At 37.6% G+C, this 18,416-nt stretch overlaps 1 protein-coding gene across 4 annotated transcripts in view; it reads left to right on the top strand.

The window, feature by feature from the left end:
• Window positions 1-18,416, top strand: part of SATB2 (SATB homeobox 2) — a 199,405-nt gene that overhangs the window by 93,087 nt on the left and 87,902 nt on the right. The window lies entirely within an intron of this gene.

Consider the following 18,416-nt stretch of genomic DNA (forward strand, 5'->3'; position numbering starts at 1 on the left):
TAGCACTTGGGAGCATGTTTCCAAATACTGAGTCATTAGAGCTTTTCATGCTACATATGCAGTTCATAAGGAAAGTAAAAAATGTTGAGCTACCCTGGAGAAGTTAGAATGATGATGTATTTCTTGTCAACATATTTTAAAATTCTTAGGCTTCTTTAGATTCTGGTTTGGACACCTGCTTTAGAATATATTTTTTAAAAAGAATATTATTTATCCTTAAACAGGATAAGATGAATAACTCCTTATTATGAGACATAACTGTGGTTCACAAGGGGTGCTTTTCTTTAAATGTTGCCTCCAAGTTTTTCTTCCAAAACAGGATTGTTAAAGTACTTGAACATATCCTCTTTGGCTAAAAATCCAGAGAATCATTCAGTGTCAAGGTCGTTTGTTAAATCTCGTTTACTTGCTGCTGTAAGAGAAAGGAAGAGAGGGTCCTCTTTTAATAGGCTGGAGTGTAATTCCAGATTCGGAAAGACTGGAAACTCTTCTCTGTAGTGTTTTCAGAATTTCCAATGAAGAACATGTGTGTGTGTGTGTGTGTGTGTGTGTGCGCATGTTTACACTCACGTCTTACACTCTTCTCTCTTTCTTAGAGATTCAGTTCTTTAAGTTCTTTTTTTTTTTTTTTCAAGATAGTAAATGCACAGTTAAATCTTTAAGTGCTATAAAAGCAGCCAGAGACCTTGATTTCGCTCAGCAGGTCAAGGACCCCAACTGAAGAGGCTGTCAGACACTGTGTACACATGCTATTCAAAGAGAGGGAAGCAGTCACTGCTGTGGAGCAGTGTGTGTGTGTGTGTGTGTGTGTGTGCTGGGAGGAGGAGACAAGGGAAGGTTAAGGTATGTGTGAAGTAAACACAAGCTGCCATAAAGCAGTTCAAGTGGTGTTGATTCATCAGCCAAGGCAGTGGGAGGAAAAACAAAGAATTCATGACAGGTATAATGGTATACGGAAAATAAACACCCAGAGAAGCGCGTTTTATTAACTTTCGACCCACAGAAAAAAAAGGAAGTGTTGGACCTAGATAGGTGCATTCCATCATAGAGAAGCTTCCTACTGTGAATACATGCTGCTGTGAGAGTTCTCACCAAAGCAGACCCACTGCTCATGGGAAAGCAATTGTTTGGTTTGTGAAATGTTTTTGTGTCCATCCATTTTCAAAATGGAAAAAAAAAAAAGGAATCATTTTCAAATCTGGAAATGAGTTTATAGAAAATCCAGAATTCTACCTTAGGGGCTCTTCCTGGAACCCAGAAGTCAGAGTTCCGTGTCTCTCCCAGCCTCCCACCCCACAAGTTACCAGCTTAATGTACAAGTGTATAAGAAATTCTCAAGTTAACTTACTGATGTTGCAAATGCAGGCTACATTGTTAAATATGTTTCATATTATCTGCTAATGTCTGTTTTAATAAAACAGTGGGAACTAAATGGTTGCTTCTTAATGAAAACCATGATTTCCTAAACATAAGCTATGTGATTCTGTTACAAATTGCCACATATAGATCTCCTAGGTCAAAATTTTTTTCCCTTTTCATAGAAATAAATAAACAGTAAAATAATTATATACTCTGAAAGATCAAAGTAAATATGACAAAAACCTGGCAAAAATAAAAGTCTACTGGAAGCATTAAAAAAAAGATCAAATTGCAAATTCTATAGTTAATGCTTAAATAAATATGAGAAAAATGAACAATCAATAATTTGATATCATTAAAAACAGATGTAAAAACTGTATACAAATGGACTTGTCTAAATTTTGAAGTAAACATTTTAATGTGCATTTTTTGAACTTGTTGTTATTATAGCTAAACTATTTACACTTATGCTTTAAAAAGTCCTAAATTGGTTTGGCTTAGCATGTTAACTTTATTTTCCCCAGTGATCACAGCAAAGCACACTCTGTTTACCTATTTTCTTTAATTTCAAAGACAATCATGGTTGACACAGACATATTTGAGTTAGCATTAACATTACTTCAGGATAGTTGGGGAGACAGAGTTTGTATACTCTGGTTTCAAGGTCCACGACCATGAACCTACTTCCCAGGAGTTTTTGATACTGAAAAACAATGGAGTGGGTCACTGAGTGGATAAGGTAGTAGGTTGGTTTAGACAGCATTTTTAATTTGTAAAAAAGACTCATTTATTTGAAAGAGTGACAGAGACGGGGGGAGACACACAGAGAGAAATCTCTTCCATCCACTGGTAACACTCCCTAAATGCCTGCAACAGTCAGAACTGGGACAGGCCAAAGTCTGCAACCAGGACCTTCGTGCTGGTCTTCCACAGGGTGGCTGGGACCCAGTATATCATGCACTGCTTTCCCAGGTGCATTAGCAGGAAGCTGGATCAGAATTGGGAGAGCTGGGACTCAAACTGGTGCTGCAGTGTGGGAGGCCAGCATCCCAAGCTGTGACTTAACCCACTGTGCCACAATGCATGCCCCTAGATGACATGTTTTAATTTGTTGCTCATCTCATGCAATAGTCACTTCTGACCTAGTTTGTGCAATGTAGAGCTCAGAAGCTCCCAAGTATGAAAAAAAATGTATGTTTTATTTTAAAAGCAAAAAAAAGAAAAAAAGAAAAAGGAAGACCAATATTAACAATTGTTTAATATTTAGCTGTTTTTCTCTTGGACACAGGATAATCCAAAGATACCTAGAAACATTCATGCTATTATAAGCTTGCATTCAAGGTTTAGGAATTACAAGGGATTTTTCTCATCACTTCTGTTTCTAAAAACCCAAGTATTCTTTTGTATGAACTTTAAACATGAACTTGTCCTGTCATTTTTTATGAAACTAAATGGCAATTATATTTCCAATACCACCACCAATTATGCTTTTATGGCAATCTATGTTAGCAAGGGATATAATAAAAACAAGGAAGTGTCTTAATGAAGAAGTTCTCATATTCTAAATGTATCCCAGTTAATAAATTAAAAAATAATTTTACATCTAAAAATGTGTTTTTCATCTGATTCCAAAAGCAAAATGAATTTTCATCTTTTCTGAGGTCAGTCTCAACTATTTAATATGTCTCAATAACTGAAGGGTCATTTAAAGTTCACACAAATACTGGTGGTATCATAAAATTATTTGTGTCATAAAATAATACCACTAGAATGAATGCATCTAACCAAATCCCATATTTTGGCCAGAGTACAAAATTTTCCCTGTCACTTTCCTTTTCTCAATCATTGCTCAAGAACCCCTTGATTGCTAGTTGTCTTAATTTTATTTGCTTATTTGAGCTTATTTTGCAAAATATTAAAAAAAACTGGGGAAAAAAGAGGATTTTAAAAATCAGTGTTACTTCCCAAGCCTGGTTTATTCTAGTAATCAGTATTTTATCTGACCCTGTCTGATCTAGTCTTGCAAGATCAAACGTGCAGGCCAGCAAGCAGGCAGTAAACAAAGCCAGAGAAGGGTTTGGGTAAACACAAAGATTAGATGTTGAATGAAAATTAAACTCCTTGAACTAGTCCTCTGTACTAAAGTGGTTAAGTGGGTTGTGATTAAAAGAAATAAGTAATTATGATCATTATAGCTGAAATGATATAATGTTACCACATTTAAAGCACCTCTTGTACCCGAAAATGAATGTGTCATTTACGAAGTGGTGCCTCAGAGTTGAATAGAGAAATCAATGTCTCCTGACTGGGTTTCATAAGGCAGCCCTTGCTTAGCCATGGTGGTATCAGTGGTCAGGACAATGCCTTTAATCAACTCTTGGTACTTCTGCCTCTGCTGTTGTGTAGCTCTGATGAGGTAAAAGTAACTTTTGTCTACCTAATCTTTTTGAGTCATGAAGAAAATTTGATTTCACCTTCAGATCTAAATGAAGGTGTTCTGGAAGGAAGTCTGTCTGCCCTTGCTATATTGTACCTTCCTGAAAGTAATGCCAACCTCATATCCTTTGAATTTTGTATAAATACTGGATTCAGGGAAATAAAAACATCACTTCCTTAAGGAATCACTTTCCCTCTCACTGGTTTTCCAACATTTGGAAGAGCCCTGTGCATTTTCAGTGACACAGATTCATTGATCATCTCTGATGATTAGAAACTGGTTAGAAACTTACTGGTCATGTCAGCAAGCTAAAAAACGGTGTGTGGGAAATGCCACAAGTACTGAGCTCAGATATTGACTGATTCCTTGCTTGCGCCTTAAGAAGCTCATTCTAGCTGTTTCTTTGGCCTGAAATGTAATTATTCACAAATATTTAAATAAATGAAAACCCTTGTTTGCTAATAACATGGCTGTTAGATTAAAAGAAACAAAGTTGTTATTTGTGATATTTTATGATTTATAGAATGCATTTTAAATACACACTTAAAGAGGATGGAAGGGAAGTGAACATTTTGCCTAGTGGTTAAGATGCCCACGTCCTGCACTGGGGTGTCTGGGTTTGATTTCTGGCTCCAGCTCCTGACTCCAGCTTCCTGCAAATGCAGACCCTGGGAGGAAACAGTGATGGCTTCAGTAATTGGGTTCCTACCACCCACATGGGAGATTTGCATTGCGTTCCTGGCTCTGGCTTTGGCTCTACTCTGCCCTGACTGTTGGAGGGATTTGGGGAATAAACTGGAGGACAGAAGCTCTCTGTCTAGTTTTTGTCTGTCTTTCTCTCTGCCTTTCAGACCAGGCAAAACGAAGAACCAAAAAAACAAAACAAAACAAAACAAAAAACAAACAAAAAACCACACAAACAAGGATTAAAAGGGAAAAAATGATTTATTTTCTTAACTTCCTCCCTACCTTCAATCTATCCATTCATCAGCCTTCTTATTAGAAACAGGGATACTTGTGTCAGAAACATTTCTTAATTTCATAAAGCCTACAATTTCTGTGAAACAATAAAACAATGTATCTTTTGTCATTCAAAAATAAATTTGCCCATCTATTTTATATACTTGATGAGATTCTAAGGGCTGGATATAACAGTGGGATACATTACATAGTCCTTTTTTGCAAGAAAATTATAGTCATAATTAAATAATTTTAATTAATCAAATGTTTAGTGAATCCTTCTACTACAGGGCTATATTCAGTGCTAGAAGCAGTGAGAGACAGCTGGAAACACATTTAGACAAGGTTACTATCTCTAGTTGTGTTGCCTTCAGCCTAGTGGGGGTAAAAGCCCCATGAACATATCTGGCAAACATATAGTATTGCTATAAATGAGTGTAATGGTAACAAGGAGAAAAGCCCGTAAATTCTACCTGCTAGGTGTCAGGTTTGAAGGTAAGGGGTTGGGGAGAAGTAGCTCATGAGTTAATAGCTTAAGGACAAGTAGAAGAGGAAAGAGTAGGGAAGAATGTTTTAGGTAATTGCATGCCCATGACTATAGACACAGAGGAGCCAAAGAGTGTGGCATGTTTAGAAAGTTACAAGTGATTGTTCAGAATGTCTAGAATGCCAGTCCATCCATGATGATACTGTAACGTTATGGGTATCCAGAATGGCTAGGATTTTTATCAGAAAGAAAAGGTCGAGCATACCTGAGTAGGGAGATTCTGTGGCACCAAACGTTGGTAAATGGGCAGAAATGGTTAAGCCATGGCTAGGGGAGATTTGTGTTGCGACAATGGAATTAAAGTTGACAAGGTAGAGACCACACCTTTGGAGACTTTGAAAGCCACTAGGTTGAGTCATTTTGAGGATCACTGGGAGTGATACAGTGGAAATGATACATGGGTATATTTTAAAGATTCCCTGGAAGCCATTGAAAACTATGTGTGTGAATATATGGATGGTGGGCAGAGTGGAAAGTTCACCCTGGATGAAGTAGGCTTCAGTTTATGGATGTGAATTTAATAAGAGAAGTGAGACCTTGGCTTTGGAAAGACGGGAAGTGACCAAAGCAAGATGTTCAAGCAGAGAAAGCCAGTGAGGCTCAGTGGAAAAAAGGGTGTGATAAAGAGAAAGAGATACTAGAGCAGAATCCAAGATCCAACACTGTGAGCTTAAGTGACTCTTGGTGGTTTTGACAGCAACAGGATGATAGGAATGCAGAGGAAGTTGCTGATATTCTGACGAGACCTGGGCGAGTAGTTAGAAATGTGGGCATTCAAGATGTTCAACCAGCTTACTAAAGGATAGGGATAGAGAATAAGTTTTTTTTTAAAAGATGTATTTATTTATTCGAAAATCAGAGTTACACAAAGAGAGAAGGAGAGGCAGAGAGAGAGAGAGAGAGAGAGAGAGAGAGAGGTCTTGCCTCCACTGGTTCAGTCCCCAGATGGCCGCAATGGCTGGAGCTGAGTTGATCCAAAGTCAGGAGACAGGAGCTTCTTCTGGGTCTCCCACGTGGGTACAGGGGCCCAAGGACTTGGGCCATCTTCTGCTTTCCCAGGCCACAGCAGAGAGCTGGATCGGGAGAGGAGCAGCTAGACTTGACCTGGTGCCCATATGGGATGCTGGCGCTTCAGGCCAGGGCTTTAACCTGCTGTGCCACAGCGCTGGCCCCAAGAAAATAAGTTTTAAAAGCACTTTTTTGGACATGATAGTTGTAATAGTACCAAAGGAACATTCTTTGGAGAGTAACAACAGGAGAGCTCTAGAAGCTTTGAGAGAAGGGCCATTGGTTAAGAAGACATCATTAGGGAAAGTGGTGAAGTGTCCTGGATGCCTGGGGAAGGTGTTATTAGTGGAGAGGTTTTATGAGGGGTGCCACATTGGGGAAGCGAGGGAACTGGATGATCTTGGCTGTGGCTAAGGAAGATGGCAGTGGCTCAGAGGAGCTGTTTCCATGTAGTGTGAGAACAGGGAAAGCAGGTGCATATCTCTTAAGAAGACAGGAAGAGGCAAGGTAATGAAGGCAGCAGATGCTGACTTAGTAGGAAGTGAATATAACGATGTCTAAGAGAACCACAGGGGCTCTTCCTCAGGAGGAAGAGGAAGAAGGCCCTAGGAGGGGAGAGGATCGAGGGCAGAGTTGGTGCTTGGCCTTTGTTAGTGATGGCCTTCTGCAGAAACTGGCTGCAGGGCGAGGCAAGGAGACACACAGGGAGATGGAGTGGGTGGTAAGATGAGCAGCCCCGGCCCAGTGTAGGGGTATCGTGGTTTCCTAGTAGCGGAAAGACGGGTGTTTGAGATGGGGGCTTGGTGAGAACACCTGAAATAGATCTGGACTATGACCCTGTTTGGGGAAGAATGAGAGTGAACTGATCAATTACGTAAGGATTATTTTCTGTGCTTCCTCACATAGTCTGCAAAGTTAGAGCTGAAAAGCGTCCTATGCTGGTGAGGGGCTTGAAATTCTTAACTCTTAGTGCTGTGTAGGTGCTAGAACTAAAATCACATTTCCCAGTGAGAGACAGTAAAGTAGCTGTTTGCCTGACCCATGATGGGCCATCATTTTACCTTTTGGGAGATCTTAAGATTATCTGGCCTTACAGTTCTGAATTTCCAAAGGAATGGATGTAAATCTAGAATATTCTGATAGGGGCTAACTTTGAGCCTTTCAAGCCATTGTCTTTTTTTTTTTTTTTTTTTTTTAAACAGGACACACCTCCTTCAGGAGACTAGCCTGAAGGGAGTCCTACTAGCTAGGTCTGGGACAGTTTATTTATTTATTTTTTAAAATTAAAAAAAAAAAAACTTAAATTTATTTCTTTGAGAGGTAGGGTTAACAGAAAGAGAGAGGGAGAGACAGAGAGGTCTCCCACACAATGCAGGGGCCTAAGGACGTGGGCCATCTTCTACTGCTTTCCCAGGCGTTAGCAGAGAGCTGGATAGGAAGTGGAGCAGCTGGGACAGGAACCAGTGCCAATATGGGATGCGGGAGCTGCAAGTGGAGGCTTAGCCTACTTTGCCATAGTGCAGGCCCCAAATCATTGTCTTTTTAAATTTGCATTTGCAATGGTAATTTTGATTCTAGGATAATCCTTCTTCTAGGCCAAAATCTTCTTGAAAAACAAAAAATGGTGGAGTGGGAGGGGACATGATGCACAGGGATACAGCCATTTTGTGTCCTCCTCAGAGTCTTGTGAGCATGGGACCTTGAACATTATCAGTGCTCAGTAAATAGAAATAGAATTGAATTTAGTATAGAATAACTTATTTAATGTATGCACTTTGAACAGTTTTATTTTTGCACATACTATATTGTGACTAATCTTATTTGCTATGTGATCTCTTAATTGAGAGAAAAATGAGAAACAGTCTTTACTTATTTAATTCATATTGCAAATGTCCTTATCAAATTAATAATCAGAATCATTCTTTTCTATTAATTAGTTATTGAATTAATGATCTAATAATAGCCACTGCTACTGAAAGGGGCAGTGAAGTCTTTATTAAGTCCAAATTAGGGACCATTATGTAGTCTAAGATAAACATTCTTTGGAGGTTTTCCCAACAAGTTTATTGTGTGTTTTATTTTAAATAATGACCTAAAATATTTAGGTCCTATAAAATCAGAGAGACTTATCAATGGAAAAGAATGGCTCATGGATTGATTGTTTCCTTCATTAACTTTTCTTCAATGAATTTGAATTAAGGAATTAATGCCCCTAGAAGGCCAACTGGCAAAGGAAAAATGCTACTAAACAATTATATTGTTTCTGCAATAATTTTTGCATCACACACAGAATTTACCTTGGAAATTATAGTTTCAAGTTAATTAAAATAAAGATATTAGATATACATAATATTCAGCTATCCAGAAAGTTATGGGAATACTTGAAATGACCAATGGCATCAAACTGTGATGAAGCTTAGTTTGAAACCAGAGGGACAGTAGAGTTCTGATACAGGGGGTTGAGACTGCAATAAGGAGAGGGGTGGGTAAAGGTCACTTTTTCCATGAAACATAATGCATTCTGTGGGATTTTATTGCTGAAGAAGTAGAGGTGTCCAGATTTGAGTTACTTTATGTGAGATGTATGTTTCTGTGGGGTTTAATATGATGGAAAAAGGAAGTTGATAATAAGGGAAAAATACACCTAAGAAAACTGGTCATATGATATTATCACAATGCCGGCTGGTATACCCAGCTTATGGGGCTGTTTTATTAGGAGTTAACAAGTTGGCTCTGAGTATCTTGCTCTAGGCAGAGACTTTGCAAGCAAGTTCTCAACTCAGAGACCAATTCTCTTTAACAAATTCAGAGAGGAAAAAAAAATCTTTAGCTTTGGTAGTCCTAAAAGACTTAGCTTTTTTTATTTTCTTTTTGCCCTTCAGCTCTTTCAGACTCCTAATATTTTCTTTAATTATGTTTAGTGAACTCTTCTGATAATACTGTTGGCAGGGGTTGTTTGTTTTCAATGGTGGGGGATTTATATCTGATAGATACAGCATATTAGCTTGGGCTCCTGTAGTTGTGTCTTTCTGTGTTTGTGTTAACTGAAAGTGGTTTTCATATAATAAATTGACTTTGTACCTACAGTTATTGACTAGGAAGGAATAAATCAGAAATATTTTCAGTGACTGGGCATGTTCAATATTGGCCAATGTGATGCTGTTTTATTTTGTCAGGGAAATAAATGTTGTGTTTATATTTCACAAAGGATTTAACCCAGTGAAAGACTTTAAGTGGACAGCGGTATTGTTTAGTGTTAATATGAAGCGCAGTTCAGGGGGAGGAATCAAAATAAATATCAGCCGGAACTAAATGGAATTGTCATTTTTGTAGGTCAAAATTGTTGTACATCACCAGTTTCATATAGTTTAATGACATATGAATTTATTGTGATTGTCCAGGGTTCTCAAGCTATTGCCGTGTTGTGTGAATATGCGTATGTAGCTTACCTGCTTTAAGGGACCGCTTTCTCCTTACAGAATTTAGAAGAGTGCTTGTCAAAGCTGTCGGTCGTGTGATTTGCATTTTTTATCAGTCTGCTGTGCATCCATGCTGATGACCCTCATTTGGGGACAAAACTTTTTTGACCACAAGAAAAACTAAAGAATGGGAGAATTCATGAAAATAAATATAATCAGTGTACATTTGTATTGCAGACTACTAGAATGCATTGCTAGAAAATGGAAAATTAAAAGGAACTATCTTTTTTCACATACCAGAAAATTTGGTACTATGAGGGTGTCTTTAAAAGTTCATGAAATAATGCATATTATGGAAAAACTATGCCTAGATTTTAAAGTTTTTACATCAAAAAACAGCTAATTTTAAATTCAATTTTCCCACAAAGTTTTTGATTTTGTATTGATCTTGTATTTAGATGGAATTTTGTTAAAGCTTCTATTACTCAGTACTGTGTCTCTAGGGACCTGGCATGATTCTTGGCACATAATAGTTTATTAATATATATTTACCATATGAATAAAACAATAAATGTGCAAAATCTTATTTTAGTGATTAATGAATGCAACTGTTGAGGAATCATGAATTGGCCACTTAGAACTGACCAACTTTTCAGTCTGTTTCATGTCTCCAAGGTCCTTTCTTTTTTTAAGATTTATTTATTTATCTTGAAAGTCACAGTTACAGAGAGAAAGAGAGAGCGCAAGAGATCTCCCATCCCTTGTTCCTCCCATCCTCCTCAGATGGCTGCAATGGCCAGGGCTGGGAGCAGGAGCTTTATCTGGATCTTCCACATGGGTAGCAGGGGCCATCCATCTTCTGCTGCTTTTCCTAGGCCATTAGCAGGAAGCTGGATTGGAAGTAAAGCAGCTAGGACACAAACCAGTGCCCATAGGTGCCACAGGTAGTAGCTTTACCCACTAAGCCAAAATGCCAGCTCTGTCATGTCCCCCGGGTTCACAAGGTATACAGCAGAGGTAACAGTTTGAACCCTTACCGTTCAAATCATCCATCCATCCATTATACCACATATGCAGGTGCGTGCTACATGTACACATGCATGCATACATACAAATAAGAAGCACTATTTGTCTGTAAGAAAGTTCTTCAAGGTGTTGGGTCTTGGAGTGGAGGTTTGCAAATTTAGGGCAGTATCATACTCAAGAATATCTTTTCACTGTGCTCAAAGGTTTGGATACCAATTAAAAATTATTGTTTCAGTTGACAGCTTTTCTACTGAGGATGCCAAAATCAAGTCTGTGCCTTTCTTAGCTTTGTAGAATCATTTCCAGAGTACTTTGTCAGGGTGAAGGAGTCACAGAGAGATTATGCTATCCTTTTTAAAGTTTTATATTTGGCTTATATTCTACCCAGGGTTTCCAGGGAAGGTTCTAGGGAATGCTGGAGCATCCATTAGCACTCATTTATGCTAATCTGTTTATATCTGCATAAGTGTATGGCTTAAAGAAAAATTCATAGGCCAGAGATACTGGAAATTTCCCAATGCAATGTCTTTTACCCAGTTCATTGCTTCCTACCCATATGACTGGACAAACTTTAGAGTTCACAAAAGCAACTGTGTTAAGATTTGTATTGAAATACTGGGATCATAGTTCTGCAAATGTGATCAGCCTTTTTAGCAATAACGATAAACCTGGAAGAGTAATACTTTAACTACCACTGCTGTTGCCACTCTCGAAACTGTTGTTTCACAAATAGAGATGTCTTCAGAAAGTCTTAAATTTTTGCTGAGAATTAAGAGGCATGAGAAGCAAGTATTCTGAGAAGGAATTGTTTTGAAAATCCTAGCCGTCATACTCCTGAAGAGGCTATTAGATAAGTAAGCTGGAAGCTTACTCCTTCAGAGCAGTGTACAGGTGGTACTCCCCATCTTACACATAATCCCCAAATCACTGAGTTAGCAAGAACCCAGGTCTGAGATCCCAGTGTGCCCTTCTTTCTACCTATCCTGTGACACCTTGCTGTGACTGGTAGGCATCTGTACCAATCCAATGCTTCTTCTGTTCACAAATTCTCTGAGACTGCCCTTGGGAGCATTTTAGTCAATGGAGTCTATTTTGCGCATTGGGATTTTGTTACATTTACATAGATCTATAGAAAACAGATATTATTAAAAATAATGAAATCTAGCTGAAGGACACACTAAAGAGGAAAAAAAAATTAAGTTAGGATATGTTTGATGCCTATAGATACCCTGGAAAGTAGTAAAAAAGCTATTAAGCATTTACTCTTTAAAAATACTCTAAGATGGTTTTCTTCTTTCTGTTGGTATAAATATAACATGTATACATTTGAAGTGTAGTTTATTCCCAAACTTAAAAAATTATTCATATTCACTTTTTTCCAGAAACCTTTTATTTAAGGTATACAAACTCCATGCTCGTATTTACTTTTGAAACATAGAAGAGTATTTATGTGCCATTTCTATAAGTTTAATTTCAAGAATTGTGAGATTGTGTAACTTCATTTCCCATCTGTTCTACTTTCTAACTGGAAGGTCAGAACATGAACTTCTAAGCCTCATGAGGAGAAACTGAATGCCTCATATTCCTGCAAGTATGATGAGGCATATGATTGTTTTGATAGATTCTTTTTTTTAAAGATTTATTTATTTATTTGAAAGTCAGAGTTACACACAGAGAGAAGGAGAGGCAAAGAGAGAGAGAGAGAGAGAGAGAGAGAGAGAGAGAGATATCTTCCATATGCTGGTTCACTTCCCAATTGTCCACAACAGCTGGAGTTGCAATGATCCAAAGCCAGGAGCCAGGAACTTCCTCTGGGTCTCCCACGTGGGTGCAGGGGCCCAAAGACTTGGGCCGTCTTCCACTGCTTTCCCAGGCCATAGCAGAGAGCTGGATTGGAAGTGGAGCAGCTGGGAATTGAACCGGCGCCCATATAGGATGCTGGCACTGCAAGCGGTGGCTTTACCCACTACACCACAGCGCCAGCCCATGATAGATTCTTTGAACTGTTCATAGCATAGTTCCCTGAACCAACAGAATGTTTGTGATGCTTTTGATGATCTTTTTGGAGACATCAGAATTTGATCAGTGTCCTAACTATAAAAATTTGGAATGGGAAAACTTACCTATTAGGCATAATTATACAGCTAATTTCTGAAATTCCTAATAGCATCTTGACAAGATCTTTCACGTAATAAAACTGCTCATCTGCTCATAAATTTTAATCTCAGAGTTTTGAGATGATAATATTTCCTGTGGCAGGGATTAAGTCTTGAAAATCTCCAATTTGCTTGAGTCCCTCTTGAATATGGGTCCCATCAATATGTCATGTTCATCAATAGAAACTGAAGATAGAAAGTCTTAAAAATGCATAGATACATTTATAATATGGTTCATTTAGATTAAATCCTTTATGTCATTAGAGACTAGAGAAAAAATAGAATATGGCAATTGTACGTTTCTGGTATAATCTCAAAAGACACCATTAAAACAAAGGCCATATAGAATCATGGTTTATAAAATTCAGAATATATAAAAATCACCTGGAAGCTATAAGGATGTGCAGTAAGCTCAAAAAACAATAATAAAGGCATAGATGATATAGCACATTGATTCGCAATCTTTAGTGTGCGTAAGGATCACTTGAAATCTTAACATGCTTAAGAGCCCTAAATGATTCTGATTTGGGGCCTGAGAATTTGTGTTTCTAAATATCTTCTAGGAAGTATGGATACTGCTGATCCAAGGACCACACTCTGAGCATCTCTGACATCAAACAGACCTGGAATGTGTGTGTGTGTGTGTGTATTTAAGTGTTGACATGTATTATGACATTTAATCTACATAATCCTTTATGGTGGCACAATTATTACTCCACATGTTCTATATGAGGAAACTGAGGCACAGGGAAGTTAAGTGACTTGCTCAGGACTGCACATCTAACAAGTTGTAAATCTGTCATTCATATCTGAGCAGTCTGACTGTGTCTCTGCCTATAACCATGAAACCATACATCTTTCCAAACAGCTGATAAGATATTTCCCAAAGTTGCAGTTAAAAAATCACAATAGAAAGAATTGAATGCCATAATATAGGAATATAAGACTAAGTATATTAATATTGAAAATGTTCTTGAAGCACCATAACATACATACATACACTCACTCACACACACACACACACACACATATCCAGGATTTGTAATTAAAATAAATTATTGGTCCCTTGGGTATACTGTAAAATTGCTTGAAGTAAAAGAATATTTCTAGACCAAATATCTTTTGATTGTAATGCAGATAAATTCCTAGAAAGAATGTAACATTATATGAACACCAAGCTTAATAGCTAATGGTCATATTAGACACCAACCCCAAGAACTTGGTGAGGTTTTAGGAGATCCCAGGATTCTAATACAGGTTACAAAGGCCACACCTACTTTGAGGTTAAATGGAATCCCAGAGACTTAGTTGGTGGTTAGATAACAGTGATGTTTTCTCTGTAGTTTTCATGTGGTACTGGAACAGTCAAAGGAATCTGCAAGATTCACTTGGAACTCTGAGTTTCTCTGAAACTTGAGCAGACTGTAGACCTGCAGTTGAACCAGAGGCTGGAGTAGCTACCAAAAGGCCTCAGAGCTGTTAGACATACCTTGCACTGGCACTTCCTCAAGCCATGTCCTGTTTGGGGACTTGAATTTGAAGCTGGGATGCCATTCCTTCCCAGGCACTTTCCCCTCCAACACTCACCTTGAGGACTTTGGCCAGTGTTGAATCAAGTTCATTGTAAATTAAGTTGTAGTTCTGACTTAAAGCCTTGGAAGGAGTAGTGTTTTAATGTCTCCTAATGTGTGAGCATACTAACTTAACCTTGAATCTTTTCTGCTGTGGTTGTGAGCATTGCTTCTACCATCAGAGGTAGCACTTGCTCCTGTTCACTTTTTTTCAGGATTTCAGATCTGCTGCATATCAGAAGCAGATGATAGTCTCTCAGAACATGTTGTCTTTGTTTAGATTAACAAAGACTTAACATGAAATTTTCCATCAAGGAGTGAAAAAGCAGAAACGCAATGGCTGTTAGATCTCTTTCAACCATTGTGTTTACTTTCAAGTGATAACTTTCAAAATATTTAAAAAGAAAAAAGGAGGAGTGGAAAGAAAGAAAAGCAGGAAAATATGAAGGGAAGATAGAGGCAAAGAAACAGCAAATGCCCAGGCTGGATTTCAGGTGGAGTCTGGCACATTCTGGTGCTCCCCCACCCACTTTTTTTTTAAGCATTTGTATTTCACCTGCTGTGACATAAGAGACTAAAAATATTGTTCTGATATTATTTTTGTAATACTGGCAGCCAGAAATACATGAAGTGGATTTTCAAATGATGTGGAATCTGTGCAAACCGTCTCTGAAACCATACAGTGCCTTGGTCAGCAGAGACACAGCCTGTTAGTGAGGGTTTGACTCCTAGGCACTCTAAAAGTCAGGATGATGACCTTCCCTGTCATTCATTCTTGGGAGTAAAGAACCTGGCTTTTATGGTAGAGCAGACATGGACTGAACAACATAGGAGATTCTTCGTTCTTACAGGCAGAATTTTTGAAACTGGCAGACCATGGGCAGGATCTAGTTGTAAGAAATGCTTTATTTGGCTTTTATTGTATTTTGAAAGTGGAATTAGCTGCCACAGCTTAAAAACTAAGAGGTATATAAAAATCCAGATTTTTTATTTTTCTGAAAAAATATTTTGAAGAAATAACAAGATGAGGAAAACAAAAATGGGCTGAACCAAGGTAGTGTCTGCTCCCTTTGGACCAGGCAGGACCTCTCACTTCTTGTGTACCCTTGCAGGTGGATTCCTTGCCTGTTACCTGTCTGTACAGGTAGGCATTGACACTTGCAATTCATTCATTAAGGTTTACTGGGTAGTTAGTGCTTCATGTTATTACCACATGTCTCTAAGGGTACTTCTCTCTTTTTTTTTTAGTCTTAATTTCCTTCTTTATTTCATTAAGACAAGATAAATCTTTCACTTAAATTTTTTTAAATTTTTATTTAATAAATATAAATTTTCAAAGTACAGTTTTTGGATTACAATGGCTCCCCGCCCCCCATAACTTCCCTCCCACACGCAACCCTCCCATCTCCCGTTCCCTCTCCCATTCCATTCACATCAAGATTCATTTTCAGTTATCTTTATATACAGAGGGTCAGTTTAGTATATACTAAGTAAAGATTTCAACAGTTTGCACCCACACCGAAACACAAAGTATAAAGTTCTGTTTGAGTACTAGTTATACCATTAATTCACATAGTACAGCACATTAAGGACAGAGATCCTACATGGGGAGTAAGTGACTCCTGTTGTTGATTTTAACAATTGACACTCTTGTTTATGGCATCAGTAATCACCCTAGGCTCTTGTCATGAGTTTCCAAGGCTATGGAAGATTTTTGAGTTCGCCAACTCTGATCTTATTTAGACAAGGTCATAGTCAAAGTGGAAGTTCTCTCCTCCCTTCAGAGAAAGGTACTGCCTTCTTTGATGGCCCATTCTTTCTGCTGGGATCTCACTCTCAGAGATCTTCATTTAGTTTTTTTTTGCCAGAGTGTCTTGGCTTTCCATGCCTAAAATACTCTCATGGGCTCTTCAGCCAGATCTAGATGCCTTAAGGGCTGATTCTGAGGCCAGAGAGCTGTTTAGACATCTGCCATTCTATGAGTCTGCTGTGTATCCCACTTCCCATGTTGGATCACTCTCTCCTTTTTAATTCTCAGTTAGTATTAGCAGACACTAGTCTTGTTTATGTGATCCCTTTGACTCTTAGTCCTATCATTATGATCAACTGTGAACTGTAACTGATCACTTTGACTAGTTAGATGGTATTGGTACAAGCCACCTTGATGGGATTGAATTGGAATCCCTCTAAGGGTACTTCTACAAACAGTTACCAACTATTTGAATTTTGAGGATCTGGAATTCATAAGAATGGGAATTCTTAAGGGAAGAATGGGAATTAATAAGAATGGGAATAATTATTATATATTACCTTAAAGGGTTATGGGCAGACATTATTCCAACTCTCATTGCATCAATTCATATAGATTCATGGAGCTCTGACATTTATACTCAATCATATGTAAGAGTAGAACTAGGAATGAAGTGACTTTTTATTAATGATGTAACTTAGATAAATCCCAGGAAAACAAACTCACTCAAATGTCATTAAATCTTTGAAAAATGAAAATACAGAAATTTTAGAAAATTAGCTATTCCTCAAAGAATGCATGCTGCCAAAGGATGGATCTATGCTTTCTAAATAGAAAAAAAAATGGAGACAACTTTTGCTTAATAAGTATCTGAAAATATAACTTAATATTTAAATTATTCTTTCCTTTGGCTAAATTAAAAACAAACAAACAAAAGAGAACCAGTGTTTACCTGAGGTCCAAGCACTTCTACCCACAGCGGCCAAGTCTCCTCCAAGGGCCGACCATGGTGTCCTCACATGTTCTTTTAATCAGGACATCACAATAGTAATTCCTGCCCTATGGAAACTGTCTTAGATTACCTTATCTGAAGGCTCTTAACCATTTGGGTGGTTTGTTTTTAAGACTGTATACTTTAAAGTTTAATTAATACAGAGAGGGGGAAAATGTTAGCCTTTAAAGGATAAGATTAAAATAATTTGTTTACCTTGAACCTTATGAAGAAAAAGTGACATATAAACTAAATGAATTACATTGAATGGATTAAATTGTAAATACAGCCTTAAGGAAGTTTGAAGTAAACTTTTGACTTATTTGGGAGTCCGTAGGAAAGTTAAGCAGAAATAGGTTTTTCAAAGAGTAGCAAAAATGCTGTATTTAAATACAATATAACCCCAGGATAGGGATGTTCATGTATTTTCCCTTGGAGAAGTTTTGAATATATATAACACTTCCTAGATGCATGGAATAAAATGGTCAAATATCTACGTCCATTCAAATGTGTTATTTTAGTTCTTCATGTATTTTTTAAACCACATGTTACATGAAATACTTAGAAATATTTCTTTCTACCCTCACAACTTATAAATTGCTTTTATTCAAATTCTTCACAAATGATTTGGTACTACTGTTTCTGTCACCAAATCTGTTTTGCATTTTCCCCAAACATATGATTTTCTCCCTAAAGTTTTTGAGACTTAATATTTTTTTGGTACACATATGATTTTGTCAGTGTAAACTGTACTCTAGAACACAAGCACCGTTTGCATAATCAGGGGACATTTTAACATTTGTTCTCTAGGTGAATGCTTTTGATTTCCAGTATGTAACCACCCAAAATAACACTTTCAAAGTTATCTTTAATCGATTCTTGCATAATCATACCCGAGACTTGCAATTGGAAGATATGATTACTATGTATATGTGGAATTTTTGCTTTCATACGTAGATCTTGTTAAAGTATATCTGTAGTCCTTGTTAAAGTATAATTTGAAACTAGTAATGATGAAGTTATTTCAACCGAATGTGTCTTCTCCAAACCAATTTTGTTTCAGATAATAAAATAATACTCAGATAAGGAAAAATCTTTAGTAAAGTCCAGTAAAAGTATATTCAGGGCTGGCGCTGCAGCTCAGTAGGCTAATCCTCCACCTAGTGGCGCCGGCACACTGGGTTCTAGTCCT

Source organism: Oryctolagus cuniculus, chromosome 3 (assembly GCF_964237555.1).
Source record: "Oryctolagus cuniculus chromosome 3, mOryCun1.1, whole genome shotgun sequence".
Lineage (NCBI taxonomy): Eukaryota > Metazoa > Chordata > Mammalia > Lagomorpha > Leporidae > Oryctolagus > Oryctolagus cuniculus.